Source organism: Notolepis coatsorum (assembly GCF_963971535.1).
Source record: "Notolepis coatsorum genome assembly, chromosome: 4".
NCBI lineage: Eukaryota > Metazoa > Chordata > Actinopteri > Aulopiformes > Paralepididae > Notolepis > Notolepis coatsorum.
Window position 1 is genome coordinate 170541016 of NC_140168.1, and position 20874 is coordinate 170561889.

The window sequence follows — 20874 nt, forward strand, 5'->3', positions numbered from 1 at the left end:
CAGCTGAAAACAGCCTCCCCGGCGGAAGGGGCGCATGCTGGCATTGTTGATCACCATGACAAAGCCTCCATCAAAAAAAACCCACCCAGAGGGGTCGAGGCAGAGAAGGCTGACATGATTGGCAGACGTCATGAACGTGCAGGGGCACACTCAACCGGGCAACCCGGGAGTTGACACTGCTCCAACATACCAGGGAATCAACTACCCTCTCGGTACAGACGGTGGTTGTTCCTATAACCCCTCAAGAAAAAAAAGGGTTATCCCAGGCCTACGGTATCAACGAAACTTTACTTCGGACCGGGCCCGGCGGCTCGGGAAGCACACAGGGTTACCAGAGGAGGTCCAGAAGACCACCCCAACAGCCCTCTCTTCGCCATGCGTGAGAGAGGAGCGAAGAAAGGAGAACCAGCCCCTTATGATAGTGCCAGGTACAAAAGAGTACCCAACAAAGGGTCTCCAAAACGCCTAACCCTGGGACACCCGGGCCGACCCGGCATTTTTTCCCCAGAAAAAAGCCCAAGTCCCTCAGGGTACCAGAACAGCAGATCTGCATCCCCGGCGGACAACGGGTTAACTGACCTGGACCAGCGTGACCAGAACCAGTCCCGTGCCCTAACCACGCCAACATGCCTACTCCAAGAGAAGGGGCAGATATGCGTGTTGATCCAAAACATGAAAAGAGGGCGCCACCCAGACGGACCGGTGTGAACCGTGCTCGGTGGCCCACCCCAAGGGCGTAAGACCCCTCTACCTATGTTCTGATCTATTCCGTTAACATCCCCCCGATATGAACGAGAATCCGTCGAGACCCAGCAACAGGCTCTCGGAAGAGGAAAAAAACCCCATCCCAGTTGCTTTATGAAAACGCTGTTTCAATAACAAGCAACTAAGGCGTACTAGCTACCCGCATGATTCTCATCAGAAACACCCCGAGCTAGCACCATGCATGCGTCGGGACACAAACCACATCAATGAACAGTCTAACCAGACCCCTCATTGAATCCTCAAGGCGCCTGGGAGAATGACAAGAAGGGTGTGGTGCTTCATATACTCCACACTCTTTTATTAAAAAAGAAAAGAAACACCGACTGACATGAATCCCACTTGACACAACTGAGGATAAAAACTGTTTAAATTTTTATATCCAGTCATCCCCACCACAGAGGATAGACGGAACTCCCCAGAGAGACTTCCCACGTGAGTCATAGAGTGAAAAAGCCATGGTAATCTTGAGTCATGTGACCAACCGACTCAAGTTACATATACATCGAGCGTAGTGGAACCGTAATTCCTACGCTCTATCCCGACACTTTGACAATAACAGACCTTACATACGGGTCTAACTCACGGAAGCCATCGTCCATAGCAACGTGCGTAGTGACGTGTGCTATGACGGGGGGAAAACAAAGACTCAACGCCTGTTAATAGGTGCAGAGTCAGGGAAACCCTTCCCCCCCCCGCCCCCCTCCCTGCCAAGCTGCCTAACAGCTTGGCCCCGACTGGACTGACAAGAGAGGAATAAACCCCCTGACCAATCAGAAGAGGGAAGGAGGGGTTTATCCGGTACCCCCTCACAAGCCCTTCCCTTGCATACAACAACAACTTTAGCCATATGATACCTTTAGTAGCAATGCTAATGAATAGCGCAAGCTAATACAATGCACGCTAACCACAGACAACTGTGAACAGGGTTTACAACAAAACCAAGTCGCGTGTGTGTGTGAATCCTACACCCGCATGCATGTTGTAACACAGAAAAACACTGATAGAGAGAGAGAAAACGGCTGAGCCGTGGTACGTGTTCATACGAGCATTACTGCAAACCCAACACAACAGTGTTGTAGCTCAACATCACTGTGTAAGCAACAGAACATACAAGTAGCCTCTACCTTTATGTGGAGAAAAAACCCTTTTTCAACCGAGTGTAGGCTGCAGGCCTTGCTTAAGCTCTTAACATGAACGTAACCCTCCTATCAACCCATACTAGTGAAGATTCACACGTTGCAACCCCATCATACGTTTGGTGAAGAAACATACAGTTTGTTAACAAAAAATACAGTCCCCCTTTAGAGGGGACTCTTTATTTGAGAACAAAATCATAATATGATGGGCCGGGAAAGGAACAGAGGGGACCACAGGGGAAAAAAGTCACTGGGTCTAGCGACACCTCCCACGAGCCGCTCGGGATTTGCCACCCCGGGGAGCACCGGAGGGACGGTAAGCAATCGGCGGCTGGTCACGACGGTCCCTACCGTCGCCTCCGGGCGTAGATGGGCCGGCTGTAGCGGAGGCACCCTCTCTCCTCCTGGCCTTCTTCTTCGAAGGACCAGCAGTGGCGGTGGTGGCAGCAGCGGCCACGGCGGACGTTGATCGACGACGTGGCAGCCGTCTGACTCCACCGGCGACATCGGGAGGGGGAAAATGCGGTTGGAGCACGGAGCGTTCCTCCTGCATCTCTCTGCACGTCGAGGTCATCAACTGCAGGGCCTTCCCGAACAGTCCAGCATCGGAGAGGGGTGCCGTCAGGAGTGGAAGTCTCTTCTTCTCCGGTACACGAGCCTGCTCCAGCCAAAGGTGGCGCTGGACCAGAGTTGCCAGGGCGCGCACTTTCCCAGCGGCTATAGCCTGTGGCTGAGTCAGATGCAGGATAGCTCCTGCCGCCTGGGAGAGCTGGTCATGTTGTACATCACTCTGCTCCATGCCGCCCGTCAATATCCCGGACATGAATCTTGCCAGCTGCGCGATGTTAGACGCGGCAGCTAGAGATTGTGTTCCGGAGATAAATGACTGGTCACTCCAGTATGCCAACCGCCTCGCCGATTTCCCTTGGGGAACCGGCTTCCGTAACGGTTCCCACACCACCTCCGGACAAAGGAGCGCGGCCATCGGCCTATCAAGCCGTGGCACGCCCTCTCTCATACCGTCGACCAAACCCGCCACCCGCGTGACTGGCACGTAGGCGGGGGTGAGGCCTATGATGTGGGAGACCACCTGGCCCTGACGAACATAGGCTGCCATTGAGGGGAAAAATGGGTAGACAACGTCCACCCCTCTCACCGGGCGACGCTGCCATAGATGACCTATGAGATCATCAGGGACAGGAACAGGCAGTGGCTGCGGCAGCGGCACGCCGTTTGCGACTGCCGCCACCGCCATGAGCTCGGGAAACAAAGCCTGCAGTTCCCCCTGCAGACTTTCCTCCACCGAGCCCGCATCCCTCACATACAGCAGGCTACCACTGGTCAAGGAGCCACACTCCGATGTGGCTGATAGCAGGGCATCCCGCCGACGAGTCAGAGGTTCTTCCTCAACGTCTTCGAACGAGGCGCCCCAAGGAGACATCTCACCCCCCTCCAGTGTTACCTGGGCAGGTGGGAGAGCTGTCTCCACCGGGCCTTCAAATAAGAACCCGTCCGCCTCTATCATGTAGTCCTCTGTTTCCATCGGGCATGTAGAGACCGATGCATCCTCACCTGGCTCCAGCAACTCACCAAAACCGGGCCGTTCGCGTCTGCAAGCCACCATCTTGCGACGGGAGCGAGCCGACGCAAAAAGTTTGCGTCTCAAATCCCCTGCAACCAAGGGAACCGGCCGCCCAACAGCGGACGATTCCCCGGAAACAGAGGAACCAGAGCCGGAACCAGACCATTGCACAGGCGACGGCACCGGTGCACCAGCTCCTTGGAGAGGCAAACTACCCATCGGACGCCTACCAGGCGTGGCTGTCAACCACGAGAGAGGTAACAGCCCCGCTCCAAGACGTACGACGGAGGCGGAAATGGAGAACCGCTGGTGAAGAGTAGCGTTGCGAACACGACTCCCCGAAGTAGACATTATGACTTAGGTTTATCTATCGAAAATATGAGAGAAGAAAAAAATAAGCACAATGTAAACACGTCTCAACTTTCTTCAGCTAACAACCTCGTCAAGTGGGGATCTACCGAAGGCACTTCCTTGTGGTGAAAGTGAAGAAGGAGGCGAGTAGGTGACCACACACCTGCTTATGAAGGTAAGCAGATGGGGGTGTGGCCAGACGAATGTTGGGATGTAAAGGTACATGGTGGAATTTTTTATTCAGTGCACGTGCACGAAGTGAAGTACAGTGCAAGTATGATGCTGAGCAGAGCCATAACGAAATAGAACCACTGTTTGGCACGTTGGTGTGTCATTATTATAACCATGCTGGAATATGGATTGGCTACCGGGTATAATATGATGTGTGTAGAGGCATAATGATACAATCTATTTTGTTGTCTTTATTAGGTAGCCTATGAATTACATATAATAGCAGCCAGCCCATAGCCTACATTATGCAACAGTAACTTGCGCATTTATAATAGCACATGACACAGCCCTGCGAACCCCGCACAATAAACGAACTTGATCATTAATCTAGCTGTTGTATCTTTACGCTTATGAAAACATTAAATAATATGTATAGGCTATAGGCCGTTGCTTTGCATTAATTCTCAAATGGCATTTAATGGCTATCCGACTCCTCGCTATCCTCGCGGACGGACCAGTATACCTTATATCATATCATATTCATATTCATATAATAGTTTACTCTATCAGCCCACCCAGCATGTAATACGTTCTTTGTTAGAACTCAACTCGTTATTATTTTGCGCATTGATTTAGGCTTTGACATTGTAAAACTAAATAAGTGAAATTCTGTAAGCAAAATACAAGTCATGATATCACCCACACGATATATGCTCTGTATCCAGAGCATGTATTTTCATTCATTTAAGACACATTTATTGCAAGGGTTTTGTAATACACATACACTCAACAAATAACCTCTGTTCTCGTTGCAATGCGTTTTTTATTCTTTCTTATACAGTAGGAAGGGGGAAGAACACTATATCGTGGCCCACGATTTGTGGGTGTTCATATGACTTGTATTCTGCTTACAGCTTCGGGGTTCCACTTATTACATTTAACAATGGCAAAGCCTTTTAAATATAATCAAAACGTTCCCGTATTTCTGCAATCTATGCACAAAATAATAACGAGTTGAGTTATACGCGGAGCGCAGTCAGTGCTTATTTCCGCGTTGTAAACATATTCTACCACCGGGCGCCAGCTACGCATGCTCCGAGCTGTGCGTAGATATAAGCACAAAGTCAAGCACAAGTTCAAATTGATAAGTCCCACACTTTGCTTAGAAATGATCGTACGCACGGGTTAAGCACATATCTGTGCGTACGCAACGTTGATAAATGAGGGCCCAGGAAAACTAAATGCTCTAAGGCAGAAGCCTATGCCACTGAGACTTCTTAGGTGTAAAGTGCTGTTATAGTGTTATGATTTGTGTATGTTAGACAGTTAGTATGTTAGTATTTATATGATCTATTAAATCATCTATATCTATGTTCAATACAAATAGTGTACAAGTGTTGAGGCATGTCATTAATCTTGACATTTACTTTGATTACAACTACACTGCAAAAGAAATGTATATCAAGTGATCTTGTATTTGGTACAATAAGTCTATATTGAGTAGAATTATCGACAGGTTATGTATATAACCTAGTTATATGAGTACTGGCTAAGCGTCCCGCTCTTAAGCCATACCGAGATATACCTCATCTCATGTACCTATTGTACTCCATCAACGAATAAAACCAAAATACACCCCTCACCTGCCAGGTCCCGCCCCTAGTGGCGTGCTACATAGGACTGGGCATGGCCACCACTCACTCTTCCTCGGACAAAATCGTTTCCAAAGAAAGGTTTCCCCAAGGGAACTCAGGGCACGCTAAGAGCGGGACGCTTAGCCAGTACTCATATAACTAGGTTATATACATAACCTGTCGTTATATTTCGTACTTGCATCGCGTCCCGCTCTTAAGCCATACCGAGATATGGGGTAGAGCGGATGCGAGGCCTGACAGATGCACCCCCTGAGGACCCGTAAGCCCACATCAAGGGGGAAGGGGAGTCCCGTCACCCCATCCTTCCTAATGAAGAGGGGGCGCAGTCAACTCCACCCGAGTGCAAACAAGAGGGAACTAGAACCCCTTGAACACACAGCACAGGCGGAACCACGTGTGACACAACACACTGTGGCCCATACCCACACACCCCTGCTACCCCACCAAAGGACGGGAAGCAGGAGAGGCCACAGACCTCAGAACCGCCTGGGAGACAGAGCCCCCGGTCATGTCCATGAGGTAAAACCTTACGAAGGGACCCGGGGAGGACCATGAAGCTGCAGCACAGATGTCCTCCACCGAGGCCCCACCCAGCAGAGCGGCAGAGGCTGCCACCCCACGAGTGGAGTGCGCCCTGACGCCCCCAGGGGCCAACGTGTAGCAAAGGGCAATGCCCTCGCACAACCAATGGGACAGGCGCTGTTTCGATAGTGCCTTACCAGCACGGGAACCACCGTAACAGACAAAAAGCTGATTGGTAGCCCTGAGGCCCTCAGTACGGCTGAGGTAAATCACCAAAGCCCGGACCGGACATGACAGGTGAAGGCCCGCCTCCAACTCACTAGCGTGAGGAGGTGGATGAAACGCCTGAACCACAATATCCCTGGAGCGGAAGGAACTCCGGATATTTGTAGGCACGAAGGCAGGATTAGGCCGCAGAGTGGCACCGCAATCGGAACGAAAGACAGGCACTCTGGTCGTACCGAGAGAGCACAAAGCTCACCCACGCGTTTAGCGGAGGTGACGGCCAGCAAGAACGCGGTCTTGAACGACAGCTGTTCCAACGGCGCTTGCTCAAGAGGCTCAAATGAAGATCCCAACTCGGAGCCAAAGAGCGTTTTACCGGCTTAACGCGTCGGGCGCCAAGCAGGAAACGCTTCACAAGAGGGTGGCTGAACAAAACATCACCCTCAAATCCCTCATGATAAGAGGATATAGCTGCTGCATATACCCTCACCGTCGAAGCCGACAGTCTATCAAGGAGAGACTGGAGGTAAACAAGGACAGTATCCAGGGGGCAGGACACCGGTCCCTGCCCCCCGCCTTACACCACTCTTGGAACATACGCCATCTGCCCGCGTAAAGCGCTACAGTGGAGGGAGCATGCGCATTCCGGATGGTATCAACCACCATCCTCTCCAGACTTACCCTCTCACCAGCCAAACCATCAGACGTTGGCACAACACCGGGTGCTGAACAGCAACCCGTGTGCTTGAGTGAGGGCCTTCGCCGACCAAGGAATAGGCCATGGCGGAGCTACCAGTAGCTGGATCAGGACCGGGAACCACACAGCTGCGCCCCGGTCCGGCGCAATCAGGATCAAGGACCTGCGCTCCTCAATGTACCCGCCCCAACAACTGACCTAAGGAAAAAATCCCAGGCGGCACGGCATCGGTCCCAGAACTGCTTGGCTATGTCCGGACGTAATCCCCACCCGTCAGGATGAGGACCGCCCGCGACATTACACCTGTACCCATATTCACCCTGCCGGGGATGTGGGGAGCCCTCAGGCCGCGCAGATGGAGGACGCCCATAGCCAGCCGCCCGCCGCCCGGTGCAGACGGGGGGAGCGTACTCCTCCCTGTCTGTCGATATACGACACTGACGTCGTATCGAGCGTGTCGCAACACGCTCTGAGAGGGATGCCCATAGCACTCCACCCATTGACTGGGAAGAGGAGTACTCTACTTCCAGTCTACAGCAACCCCAGGCTGGTCGGAACCCTGCCTGGCATGAGACCTGACGATCCACCTTGACCGCCAAGGACCAGAACGTCGGCAGGGCAGAATACACTTCATAACCCCTGACGACGCAGAGGCCCCAGTGCGGCCTCCACACACTTGGTGAAGATGCGGGGAGCCAGAGAAAAGCCGAACGGCCGCCCCTGGTACCCATACGCTAACCCTGTAAGGAAGCGCAGGTAAGCCCTAGGACGGAAGATCGGGAATGCGAACACGCATCCTACAGGTCTATGGAGGAGAACCAGACCCCCACCTGACAGTGTTCAACAGGTAGGAGACGATCCAAAAAATACCGAACCTTCCCATGGTCCAACATGGGTCTGACACCCCCCCCCCCCTCCCGATTTCTCAGGCACCAGAGAACACCGGGAGGAAAACGCCACGATGTTGGCTTGCTTCGTCCACAGAGATCAGATCTCATCGACCAGAGCTGTCACTGCTGGTGACCCTGACAATAGGGTCTGTACCAAACCCCGAAAATGGGTGGGGTTGTGTAAATACAAGTCCCCGCCTCAGCGTTCTCAGTCAGATAGTTTAAGATGCTGCATCATCACCTCTTAACCACTGAGTCCAGCTAGTTTAAGATGCTGCATCATCACCTCTTAACCACTGAGTCCAGATAGTTTAAGATGCTCATCACCTCATGACATGAGGACTGTGCGTATGTGTAACTAGGAGGGACATGAGGACCGTGTGTATGTGTAACTAGAAGGGATATGAGGCCTGTGTGTATGTGTAACTGTGACACTGACATCCATCACTTCAATCATACATTATTTTATTATTTATGCATCAGAGAATGGCCCATGCCACTGAGTGAGGACTTTGTTGCTTTTTCTCGTTGTGACATAGATTTAACAATAATTCTGCTTGCAGCTTGATGTGTGTATGTGTAACTACCCCCCACCCCACCTCATACAATGTACAGTTTCTTCATCAAATACTCTCTTCTTCTTTTTTAACTCTTAGCATATCAGGTAAGTGTGTGTGTAAGCAGCTTGCAGAGCTAGGACTTTGGACTTTGTTGCTTTTTCTCATTGTGACATAGATTTAACAATAATTCTGGTGTCAAAGCAGCATGGGGGGGGGGGGGGTACATAGCTTCACAGTCCTATACAGTCCAGATAGGGGGTCCTGGAGAGACAGGGGTCCTGAGGAGAGAGAACTCTGATGGCAGCACTTAATTATGTTAATGTTATTCAGGTGAGGGGCGTTGCTGGAGGGGGTTTTGTTGACGCCCAGTTGAAACTGTCTGAAGTGTGAAAAGTGGCCTTCCTTTGAGACGCCTTTTCACCTCTTAGGTATTCTAGAACACAGCCAGTTTTAGAAGTTATAATTGAGCACATCGTGTTCAAAACATTCTCAGATTTCAACATATGACACATCATTTGAAAGCTTAGATTCTGTACTTTAGCAATCTGGAATAATCTGAAAAATTGAAATGTAGAGATCTGGCACAAAGCGCTGTGAGTGTCACCTCGCAGCGCTAGTGACCACAACTCGGCCCGCCCCCTTCTCGTCTAGACGTTCTAGATTTTTTTTTTTTTTTTTATGTGTTTTTTTCTTTTCTTCATATTATTATAAATTGAATGTATAAGTACTTGTTTACTATAAAAACGAACAGTTAGAATATCTAAAATAGTGTCAATCCTGTGTTTAAATTTAGGTTGTTCACGGACTTTATTTCAATGAAACGGGGGCGTAATTACTGTATTTGCATGTGAATCAAGCCCGCAGAGATTTACATTGGGGGAGTGTTAGAGCGACGCACTGGCTGTCTGTTTACACTTTCAATGGGATTACCATCAGGTTGCAGCAGCTGCACTCTGGATCAGAAAGAGATGAATGCATTGGATCTAATGAACGAGTACAGGAACTTTGTTAAACCAGTTGATTCAGTCTCTGCTCACTGGTGAAAACACCGCGCTATTCAACGGAATTAACTATGAGATCGGTCGAGATGCGTCTGCATGGGTAAGTTTAAGAATGTTTTGTTTACAGTAGCAGCCAACTCTTTACAATTCCGCATCTTTGATAAAACTACACCAAGTTTTTCTGCCGACCACAAGTCCAACCATGTCACGTTTATTGTGTATTACGACGAGCCCATTAACGTTACATTAACGTTAGCTACATTAACGTTAGCGTTAGCTAGCTAGCTAGCCACACAGCCATGTAAGTTAAAGTTGCTAACGTTATATTGATAGCTATTGTTTCAGATAGCAAGGTGGAGAGCTGTAAACAAGACTAAAGTGTATGGATGCAGGGTCCATGTGTGTGTGTGTGTGTGTGTGTAATAACAACAAGTTTATAATCTCAGCACTGTGTGTGTGTGTGTAGTTTAAGATGCTGCATCACCGCTTAGCCACTGAGTCCAGCTAGTTTAAGATGCTGCATCACCTCTTAACCACTGAGTCCAGCTAGTTTAAGATGCTGCATCACCTCTTAACCACTGAGTGCAGCTAGTTTAAGATGCTGCATCACCGCTTAGCCACTGAGTCCAGCTAGTTTAAGATGCTGCATCACCTCTTAACCACTGAGTCCAGCTAGTTTAAGATGCTGCATCACCTCTTAACCACTGAGTCCAGCTAGTTTAAGATGCTGCATCACCTCTTAACCACTGAGTCCAGATAGTTTAAGATGCTGCATCATCACCTCTTAACCACTGAGTCCAGCTAGTTTAAGATGCTGCATCATCACCTCTTAACCACTGAGTCCAGATAGTTTAAGATGCTGCATCATCACCTCTTAACCACTGAGTCCAGCTAGTTTAAGATGCTGCATCATCACCTCTTAACCACTGAGTCCAGATAGTTTAAGATGCTCATCACCTCATGACATGAGGACCGTGCGTATGTGTAACTAGGAGGGACATGAGGACCGTGTGTATGTGTAACTAGAAGGGATATGAGGCCTGTGTGTATGTGTAACTGTGACACTGACATCCATCACTTCAATCATACATTATTTTATTATTTATGCATCAGAGAATGGCCCATGCCACTGAGTGAGGACTTTGTTGCTTTTTCTCGTTGTGACATAGATTTAACAATAATTCTGCTTGCAGCTTGATGTGTGTATGTGTAACTACCCCCCACCCCACCTCATACAATGTACAGTTTCTTCATCAAATACTCTCTTCTTCTTTTTTAACTCTTAGCATATCAGGTAAGTGTGTGTGTAAGCAGCTTGCAGAGCTACATAACATTATGTTGTGGTGGCTAGGAGGGATATGAGAACTGTGTGTGTGTGTGTGTGTGTGTGTGTGTGTGTGTGTAACTAGGAGGGATATGAGCACTGTGTGTGTGTGTGTGTGTGTGTGTGTGTAACTAGGAGGGATATGAGCACTGTGTGTGTGTAACTAGGAGGGATATGAGGACTGTGTGTATGTGTAACTGTGACACTGACATCCATCACTTCAATCATACATTATTTTATTATTTATGCATCAGAGAATGTCCCATGCCACTGAGTGAGGACTTTGTTGCTTTTTCTCGTTGTGACATAGATTTAACAATAATTCTGGTGTCAACGCAGCATGGGGGGGGGGGGTACATAGCTTCACAGTCCTATACAGTCCAGATAGGGGGTCCTGGAGAGACAGGGGTCCTGAGGAGAGAGAACTCTGATGGCAGCACTTAATTATGTTAATGTTATTCAGGTGAGGGGCGTTGCTGGAGGGGGTTTTGTTGACGCCCAGTTGAAACTGTCTGAAGTGTGAAAAGTGGCCTTCCTTTGAGACGCCTTTTCACCTCTTAGGTATTCTAGAACACAGCCAGTTTTAGAAGTTATAATTGAGCACATCGTGTTCAAAACATTCTCAGATTTCAACATATGACACATCATTTGAAAGCTTAGATTCTGTACTTTAGCAATCTGGAATAATCTGAAAAATTTAAATGTAGAGATCTGGCACAAAGCGCTGTGAGGTGACAAATTATGGTACTGCCGTAGCCATATGTGATGACACTCCCAACGCACCCGCCGCCATGTGGCGCAGGTCCGCAAGGAACTGTACATGGGCGGCCCGGTCCCACCCGCTGTGCGTAGCCAACCCTGGACCTGTGCAAGCAGAGCGTTCCGTGGAGTCGGGTCGGAACCTGACACTACCCACGAGGCAATCGCACCCAAGGGGGGACCCCGACAGAAAGGGCCGGTTTGATACGGGGGAAGCTGACATCAATCTAGGTGACAAAAGCCCCCCCACTGAACACCCCTCCAGAACATGCTGAGGAGTTGTTCTGCAGCCGGACATGCAAGGCGTGAGGACCCCATGGGTTCCTACACACCGTAGCCCTGCAGTGATATTACTACCACCTAAATCACGCGCACCTCTTCTTTTCAGACCACTGCCGATCTCGCGGGAGTGGGAGGCACCAACATGATACCTGGCCTGGCGAAGGCAAGGCCGGGGAAGCCCGCACTGTGTGCCTCAAAAGGTTTCGAGCCCCCCTGCTGACAACACCTATAGTTGACAGACGTAACACCAGGCTCAACCAACACAGCTTATGGTGTGGGAGCCGCTTGACAGCACAACATTCTCACGGACAGACCCAGGCTCAGCCATCAACTGGGTGTCAGCCCCTGTCCCCATGAGAAGCGAAAAGTGGGGCCACCCGCGCTTCAACGAAAGCACGCGGCCCGCAGCCAAAGGAAACAATCAGAGCCCCCTTTTTCCGCTGGTGTTGGGGGAGGGAGTGATCGGAGAGCGGGCTGCTCGCGGCAGGACGGCGACGGCTTGTATATTCCAAGCCGAACCCATCCAACATGGCCGATCCCTCGGCCGCCAAAGGCTGTCGGCCTTGTGGACACATGTCGATTCAACGCCCAGGATACCTCTGGCGGGGGGAAAACATGGCCGCCTGTCGAGGGCCTCGTCATCACCGCTGACGAGGCCGTGCTCTCTCTTCTTCTGGCTGCGCGGTGTGAGGCGGTGTGGGGCCTAGGACAAATACCGCCCGCGCTCCAGCGGAAGACCAAAATCCTCTGCGGAGAGGGGAGCCCTGAGCGGTTATAGCTTGCGGCTGGGTCAAAGCTAATAACGTCAACAACCTCGCGCGATGTGTCGACGTCGACTGGCCCTCAAGGCCCCGCCACCAGACACCATTTTTTGATAGAAAAAACAGCAGTTCGAACACAGTTCTAATCGCTGCCAATTCCATACCGTGGCGGTACAGGCTTTAGCAGCCCACCAGCCACTCGCCGGGCCGACCCACCTCATGGCGTCGGCCGGCGGGGCACTGTTTCAAAAGCAAAGGACTGATGCTAACACGGAGCACCAGTGGTGGTTGTAAACAGCAACCTCCACTGTGGTGTGCACCATGAAGGGGTTAATGAATAAATTAACTAACACCACGAACATACTGTAGAATGGGCAAGCCCATGTACACAACGTTAAGGGGAGGCGGACCAGAGAGAACCAGTCCCGCATTCATTCATAATATTCACAACAGCACACCAGCCCTAGACCTCAGCCCATTTACCCATGAAGGTAAACAAAGCCCCCCCCGCACTACTCCCCCAGTAGACACCGATTGACCGTCAGCATGAATGGTTGAGAGGAGGGAAGATTGTAGCATAGACAGACATTCCCGTAGCAGAGAGACAGAACAAAAACAGTAGCCCCACTATAGCATAGCGTTCGACAATAATGTGGACAGAAAACAGTCAGCTGAGCCACAACACTGGCCGCCGCTAAATTCCATCCTGCAGCAGTATAGCTCTACTGCCACCCGCCGGGCCAACTCGCTCTCAAGCATCGGCTTCCGGGTGGGACACCGTCCAGCCCCGCCGAGGCACAGGATCGATGCTACCTGGCTAGGCTACCTAGCCACGGCACACCCGCCCTGCACCCTGTTGTCAACCCATTTACCCGTAAAAGGGAAAAATAGGACTCAGCAAAACCCCCCACATTAGCTACCGACTGACCTTCATCAATGAACCGGTTTAAGAGGAGGGAAAAGCGGCAACATCCCACGGCGGGGAACATTAGAACAGTGCCCAGCATTTCAGCAGTAGTGTTAGCATTTAGCATTAGCATTTAGCGTTAGCATTAGTGTTTAGCAGCACGCTCCAGGATCGCTTGGAAACACGTCCACTTCAGTGGAACGTTCACCAAACCATCCCGCCCCTGGCGCCGACACACAACATGGTTGTGTAACAAAACAAACCAGCATTACTAACACTAGCATCAATGCCTGATGACACAGGGCTCACCTGTGTGCGAGCCGGCTCGATAGCCAACCTCGCACGCTGTTCCTCGATCTGCTGCCACAACACGAGGGAACATCAGAATAGACCCGACGTGTCGTTGGAACATACCCAGAAGATTCCAGGGGTAAGCAAATCTCCGTAAGTACCCAATATTATCTAAACTTTTCAAATCAACTAGTTGTATAGGGCGTCTTGCATCCGCTATGATGGAAATGAAAATAGAGGAAGAGTGAGTGGTGGCCATGCCCAGTCCTATGTAGCACGCCACTAGGGGCGGGGCCTGGCAGGTGAGGGGTGTATTTTGGTTTTATTCGTTGATGGAGTACAATAGGTACATGAGATGAGGTATATCTCGGTATGGCTTAAGAGCGGGACGCGATGCAAGTACGAAATATAACTTGAATTATCTTATTCCACTGGCAGATAATTTAGCTTTTTTTCTGATTTGTCAATTTAATCTTGTTTTAAGAAAACAAGATTAAAATGATCTTAAAACAAGATTAAATTGACCAAAAGAAAATAAGCAAAATTATCTGTGGAATGAGATAATCCCCCCTGACCGACCTCTCCATCACAGTCGAGAATGCAGCTGTGACCGCGTCCCCGACCGCCAAGAACCTTGGTGTTGTCCTCGACGACCAGTTGAACTTCTCTGCTCACATCGCAGCGACAACCAGAACCTGCAGATTCCTCCTGAGCAACGTCAGAAGGATACGCCCCTTCCTGACAAAAGAAGCCACCCAACTCCTCATCCAATCAACAGTCATCTCCCGCCTCGACTACTGCAACGCACTGCTAGCTGGCCTCCCGGCCACTGCCACCAAGCCTCTTCAACTCATTCAAAACGCAGCGGCCCGCCTGATATCAAACCTACCGAAGTCGGCCCATGTCACCCCACTTCTTAGGGACCTGCACTGGCTCCCCATTGCGCAACGTATCCGCTTCAAGGCCCTCGACCTAGCATACCGTGCAGCAAAGGGAACCGCTCCCGCCTACCTCCGGTCAATGGTCTCTAACTACACACCCTCAAGACCCCTACGCTCTGCATCTTCTGGCCGCCTCAGACCTACTCCTATCCAAGCTCCCGGAGGGTCATCAAAGAGAAGCCGCCTATTCTCAGTCCTTGCCCCACAATGGTGGAATGAACTACCCATCCCAGTTAGGACAGCCGAATCCCGTCCAATCTTTCGCCGTCGACTAAAGACTCACTTCTTCAACCATTATCTGAAATGATAAAAAAAAAAAAAAAAAAAAAAAAAAAAAAAAAAAAATCTAACCCTGACTAACCTTACTGTCATGCACTTGTCCTAATAAACTAACCTACACTGTAACACGCAACACTTGATGAACATTGTTACTCAGCTGATAGAGTTGTACCCTTCTTGCTGTCTTGTCGTACAGAACTTGTAAGTCGCTTTGGATAAAAGCGTCAGCTAAATGACTAAATGTAAATGTAAAATGTAAATAATCCTACTCAATATTGGATTTATTGTACCAAATACAAGATACTTTCACCTGATAAGATTTCTTTTTTTGCAGTGTACAAATATGCAACTACCTGGGCCTCCAGAGCACTTCTAGTGTCACCGGACACACCAAAAACATCCTGGCAAATTCACACGCACATGACTGGTAGTAGTCGTAATAATAATCCAGTATATATTTTTTATTTCTAAAAAATAAACCAGTTCAACACAGATAACCACTTTTGCTTCATTTCTTTGATGGCTCAAATGTATGCTCTAGTAGTCCAGTGGTTCCCAAACCTCTCCTCAAGGCACCCCAGTCGTATGTATTTGTTAAATTCCACCACCAGCACACCTGATTCAACGAATAAATGGCTTGTTAAATTGAGGAGAGGATTGGGAAGCACTGACTAGTCTAGTCGATTTTGTGTTTTGAGCACAAAGTTCATCATAGATCTAGCCTCTTTATTTTGCTCTCAAAGTGCACCAGATTGATGCATTTAACTTTAAAATGTACAAAAACAACATTTCCGGGGGGCATGCCCCCGGACCCCCCTTGAGGGGCCAAGGCTCACCCACCACAGTCTCACAAAATCATGTGGGAAACACTGAGACCGACTTTGAAATAAAACCCTGAACTATTCAGGTATATTTGAGTCCTTCCCTTATTTGTGGAACATTTATAAAATACAAAGTAGTCCACTTTGAAAAAAGACTACCATGTGTAGACCTACTTTGAAATAAAACACAGAAGAGGAGAAAGAACACTGGCATCATATACTTTGAAATAAAACCCTGAACTATGCAGGTATATTTGAGTCTTTCCCTTATTTGTGGAACATTTATAAAATAAAAAGTATAGTCCACTTTGAAAAAAGACTATGTGTAGAGTAGACCTACTTTGAAATAAAACCCTGAACTATGCAGCTCTATTTGAGTCCTTCCCTTATTTGTGGAAAATCTATAAAATAAAAAGTTAATACAGGTAAGGCATACAGGTAAGCCTGCATCGTTAGTCGTGAAAGCAAATTAATCTGTCCACGCTGAATTAAACCCTCTATTTTCCTCAGACTTTCCTTTTTTTGGATTTATCCATGGTTAGCTTACTGGGGGTCGGAAACTCAAGATTAGCCACTTGCAGACGGCAGGGAGAGGTGCGGGGTGTGACGTACTGTATATTTTAGTTGAAAAATATTTAAAAAAAGTTAAATCTACATTTTAAAGTACATTTAAATGCATCAATCTGGTGCACTTTGAGAGCAAACTAAATGATGAACTTTGTGCTCAAAACACAAAATCGACTAGCCTAGAGCATACATTTGAGTCATCAAAGAAATGAAGCAAAAGTGGTTACCTGTGTTGAACTCGTTTATTTTTTTTGAAAAAAATATATATACTGGATTACTATTACGACTACTATCAATACTACGGATACATCCCTATTGGCAAACTTTATATTTAAAAAAAGAAATAAAAAAGAAAGAAATAATAAAGAAATTATAATTTCTCTTTATAAAAATATTATTTTCGGTTCATTATACAACTGTGGCAGGAATTAGACCGCCACAGTCTAGGTAATTAATGGGAAACACTGGAGAATAATAAGAGAGATTGTTGAGTTTCTTTTAATACTATAATTTTAGTGTAGCCTAATCTTTATCTGCAACTCTGAAGAAAAACCCCATTGGTGACAGAATGAATAGACATTTTCTTTTTTTAAATGTAAAGTTTTTAAAAATGAATAAAACATAAAAAATTCGAATGTTGATTTAGAATTCGAATGCCAACGTAACGAACGAAGGTTCAAACGTTTGGGCTCAGCCCTATAGACGTGTTTTACGAACCTTCTTCTCTCTCTCTTCCCTCATCTCTCTCTAATATTTGAGCCTCAGGATCTTCCGCCTCCACTTTCTCATCAGCCTTTAATTCCTCCTGCCTCCTACGCGCCTTCTCAAACTCCTTTTGCTCCATATTCACCTCCACCTGCGCCGCAAGCGACCTCTGGGGGGAAGCGGGGGAAGAGGAAGATATAGAGAGATTGTTTACATTGCTCATGAGGACAGACCACCTTATTTGCAGATTCTTGTGTCGTATATTTCTAATCAATATCTAAGGTGATTTACAGTACAATGAGGTTGCTATCTGGAAAAGGAAGAAGGTCATAATTGATAGAATGGTCTCCTCATCTGACTTCAAATATAGCCATTAGAGAAATAAACTGTGCAGGCCAGACAGAAGGAACTATAGTTCAACTCAATTCTGATTTATTTTGCCAAAGGGCTCAGAGTGAATTCAGAAGGTTGCTTTACATACAAGGATTATTTCATAGTACATCAACACATGTTGTACAAAGGATTAATAAGGTTTGCACATCAAACCCAGTATGTACATAAAACAGTAGTCATGTTAACATCAATGAAATAGAGAGTCTTACTGAGCATTACACATGAGTAAACCTGGTTTCAGATATTAAGGATTACACTAAACTTAAACCACAATGGTTTTTCCCATGATTTGCTCACATGTAATCAGCAGTCTGTAGTCTCTGGATGGGTCGGTTGAGAGACACAGAAACCCTGGGGGGTTTCTGGCCTCTCTCTCTAACACCGCGCTCTCTGTTATATACTCTGATATCCACCAATAATAACAGTCTAGTAGTACGTTTTGGTCCAATTAGATTTGTCTTCTGGGAGGGCGTTCCGCCCCTGTCCCTCCTCGGGGTGTGGGCTGGTCTGTGGCCCCAGGGGGGTCCTATGGCGGCCCCCTCCTTTGCTGCTCAGGTCTTCTCAGTCCAGGGGGTCTGTGGCTCTTGATGAGTTTAACAGTTTGTAACACTAACCTTTTCTAATCTGTACCTTAAATGTAAGAAGTTACATTTGTATTCAGCATTAATCCAATGTGGAGTTTGACTATATTTTAATACAAGATTCCCTATATAAATCACAAGCCTGCTTTTTCCCAGACTGAATTTATAGTTTTAAGGTTTAGATCCTAGCAAGCTTTACAACCAGAGTGAAATAGCATTATTACTTAAATAACCAGTTTGACATTCTATATGATATTCAAATATCTTTTATCTAATATGGTTTAATTAATATGATCTTGATTTCAAGATCCATTTCCATGAACCTTTAGCTAATCTCAAAAGCAGTTTAGGTCTGTAATCAGACCTCTGTTTCTCTGCCTGTCACTGCTCAGCTGTCTGTTGCTGAACCCTGCTCTTAGCTGGGTGTGACTATATTTACATACAGTCTTAACATTCTATCAGAGCTGGTTATCTGGTCTCTGAAATCTGCTAACTATTGAGTATCTCTTTTAGTAGGGGGAGTGACTGTTCCTTCTGTGGTGTGTGACTTTCGAGTTCCTTTGTTCTAGTAGTTGACCACATTTGCTTGAGTGGGGGTTTGGAATGTCTGTCTCTGTAACACCAATATCACCTTTTTCTGAGCACTGAAAATCCATTCTGCTGTTAAAAAGGTACACCTGGCTTTTGCTAGTTATTCACACATATTAGTTATGAAATACACAGTCAAAGATACCACACTTGAAATAGAAATTTTATTTGTAATTGATTGTGGATGTTGTATCCAGTTTTCACTTTATGTATCTTTATACAATGTATATTATTTGCAGATTCTTGAAATTCAATTGTAATTTAATTTGTAAATAGTTACATTCATGTGGATTTATCCAGTTTGTATGCATGCATGCACATATAGGTGCATTTGTTGTTGTGGGCCTGGCTGTTAGTCTTTATTTACACTATTTTGTTGTAGGCCTACTGGCCTAGATGTTTATGCAGTTTTAAAGCACCTTGGCTTTTTTCTGAATACACATTGTTGTAGTTATCCTACAGAGAAAAGAAAATGCACTTAACTTCGAATTAATGTACTGTATACATTAAAAAGTGCTGAATAAATGTTTTTTACGCACTTGATGGGTGTTTAGCTGGGGTGGAGGGGGTCGAAAAAAATTCTTATTGGGGACTGGAACACGGATATGCTGCGTAAAGCAGCACCCGTCTTCAAGGCCTTCAGTAGATATTCTGATCTGCACGGTTTCAGCCAGCTAATCACCCAACCCACAAGGGTATGTGATTCGACACAAACCACCATTGACCTCATTTTGACCTCTGACAAGTCCATGATCTCCAATAAAGGGGTGATAGCATGCGGGTTAAGTGATCATTATATGATTTTCTGTACCCGCAAAAAGCTAAAACAGAAGGCCGGCTGTCACAAAACAGTCACATCTAGAGACCTCAAAACTTACTCTAGAGAGGCCTTTACTAACCTAGAAACAGGTACAATAGTCATGCAGGGTGTTATAATGACAAATACTCATCTGTGCCCCCCTTTAACAACTGCGTCCGGTCTAATAAGCGGCGTACCCCCTCACACCCGGTGAAAGTAGTGATCAATAGCCTTCCCCAAAATAGTTCCTTATCTTGCAGTTGAAGACCTGAAATCAGTGCATTTCCCCCCGTTAACGTTAGGAGACAGGTTATACATTGACACTTCGCAGAAACACACACAACACAGTGGATCCAATTATCACAGTCCGGTTTACTGTAAATTGAAAAGGAACAGTCACATAAACACCTCCTCACAATATGGTTACACAATACACAGTCTCTTCCCGTTAGGTAAGGAAAGAAAACACTACGCCACCTTTGTACCTGTACAGTGGACGTTCCCTTTAAGGCGTCCCGGCAATAGCACCACGCATAACACCATACATTATCGATAGACCTTTGCCCTGTGGCGGCCCGGTAGTATTTCAGTGCACCCCTGTGCTACTGTACAGATAAGCACTCGCAGCACACACTCCCCAGTCTACACACACTAGTCATATAACACAATCGGAATTCCCAGAACTTAAGTGGGGCCCACACTTTGCAAAGAAAAGTCTCTATAGCTAAGCCGGCATTACCAAAATAATAAACGTTGGAGCACCCTGTCGTGGCTCGGGAACGTGGTGGCCCAAAACGAGACAGCCCCTTCGCTCTTGGCGAGCGTGCTACAAAATCAATAGTGCTGGTTAGCCCCGCATAGCAATTGTCTGGGTTGTTTGGCCGTAAAAGGTCCCGAGAAACTATCACCTGTGATACCAAGAAGGTGGAGCTGGTCTGGCAGTCGGTCGATAGCCTATAGCGATGCTGTAGACGTCCAGTAGAACCTCTCGGGGCGGAGTCCTTCCGTGGTCGTATAACGGTGACAGGAGGAGCTAAGCTAAAATGCTAGTGCACTACACGTTAGCTAAACTAATAGGCAAGTTGGCTAACCTGACTCTCCGGCTATACTTGATAATACGCAAACCTCCACGTTCGTCTTCACAGTCCATCTGCCAAACGTCCTCTTCTTCTTCTTCTTTAGATTTTTATTGGCGGTTGGCACAACATTCTTGGTGCATTACCGCCACCTCCTCTAGCTTGATGTGGTCTTAACGTTGCAATACCGCCATCTTCTGGAACCCTTTACCTCCTACAATGTCCATTCTGCGTTCACCATCATG